The sequence below is a fragment of the Octodon degus genome, unplaced genomic scaffold (assembly GCF_000260255.1).
Source record: "Octodon degus isolate 3935 unplaced genomic scaffold, OctDeg1.0 scaffold00029, whole genome shotgun sequence".
Taxonomy (NCBI): domain Eukaryota; kingdom Metazoa; phylum Chordata; class Mammalia; order Rodentia; family Octodontidae; genus Octodon; species Octodon degus.
The window spans coordinates 1,862,471-1,864,092 of NW_004524605.1; the positions used below are offsets into that span (position 1 = coordinate 1,862,471).

A 1,622-nucleotide genomic window follows, 5' to 3' on the forward strand; every position below is an offset into this window, starting at 1 on the left:
GAAAGATGTTCTAGAGAGGGACCAAAATGACCAGAACTCCATGAATGAGATCAGATGCAACCAACTAAATATGGCAAACAATTAAACACAGGAGAAAAAGGAGTAAACTTCAACAGGTATATAACATGTCAATCGTAAGTCAAAATTGGTAGCAAAACACCTGAGGGAGGGAAAATAGACATGACATAGTATAAGAAAGTAAGAGTGTGCTAAATAAATAAATAAGAAAAGATATTTCAAGAAAGCATAGTAGACAACCTCATGGATGTCCCAATGGTCAAAGCTAGGAGAATGAAAGCAACAAATGTGTACACTAATACAAGTTGGGCAACACTGTCAGTAAACCTGAAATGCCTCAAAATCAGAAACATTATGAATTCCAATTTGGTGTCAGAAGTAGAAAATTTCACACATGAAAGATTGCAGTCAAAACATAGGTGCCCCAAAATATTCTATGATATACCCTTTAGCTACAAGTATAAGAGGTATATTTTAAAATTTATTTAATGTCATGCTTAGACTTTGGTCCCATCTCCAACTTGACTCACTATGTAGAGAAAATATTCCAAAATCTAAAACAGTTCTGGTTGCAAGTATTTTGGATACTAGATACTTCATCTCTGTTGGATTGTAACTCAAAGTACAAAGTAAACATAAATGATTTTATGCTATCGGAAGCAAATAATTGCATAAGCAATTAATTGAATGAGCTAATAATTGTTCCTAATAAAAGATTTTGAAGTAATACAGGTAGATACTTCTGCAAACCCTCCTGTACCAACCAGAATTTTAAGCTTTCTTCTTGCCAATCTCCTTGACAATGAGCTGACCTTAGAAACTTTCAGAAATGAAAGAATCATCTTTGCAGTGAAGAAATCTGATAAATTTCACCGTAGCCAAGTTATGAAAGCCGACATCATGAGTAAAACTTCACACTGAGCATTCATCCCTATATGCAGTGAGGATACAAACAAAAGGACATAGCGCAACATTACTTGGCAATATTTATGCAAATAAAATGTCAGTACTAACATATGAGCTTATATCTTAAAAGATAGATAATAAATGCAACAGCTGTGTGATAGGAAGTAAGTGATTCAACACTTGGAAGTTGATCAAATAATGTATCATATTAATATCTCACAGAAATGAGTGTTTCTCTACTTGAATGCTGAAGAAAGATGGCTCCATAAACATTCCTACTACAGCACACCAAGAAGTCAGAATTCATTGGTATTTGCGTAGTATATTAGAATAGGCCTACTTCAACTCCAATGTCAGCATTTTAGTGAAAGTGGAAACAAAAAGAAATTTCAACAGAACAGTAAGAAGGTGAGTATACCCTACATTCTTTTTTTCTTAAAGGAATATGATTTTATCTTTAAAAAATTATATACTCCAAAACATTTTACTGGAAATTTTCACTAGAAGTATGAAAAACAAAACCTGTAATATAAATACATAATGCATTTTTTATTATGGCTGTATTAAATGTATCTTCTTAATGTAATACTTCTATTATATGGTATCTCATGTTGTGTTAAAAAGACACACAGAACTGATAACACAGGACAACAAAGTTTGTATTTTGTGGCAGATAGGATTATACTTACTAGAACCCA

General features: G+C 32.6%; 1 protein-coding gene across 1 annotated transcript in view; it reads left to right on the plus strand.

Annotated features, from left to right (window-relative positions):
- Positions 1–1,622, plus strand: part of LOC101565067 (olfactory receptor 1E1-like) — a 20,114-nt gene that overhangs the window by 5,405 nt on the left and 13,087 nt on the right. The gene's annotated exons all lie outside the window — the stretch shown is intronic.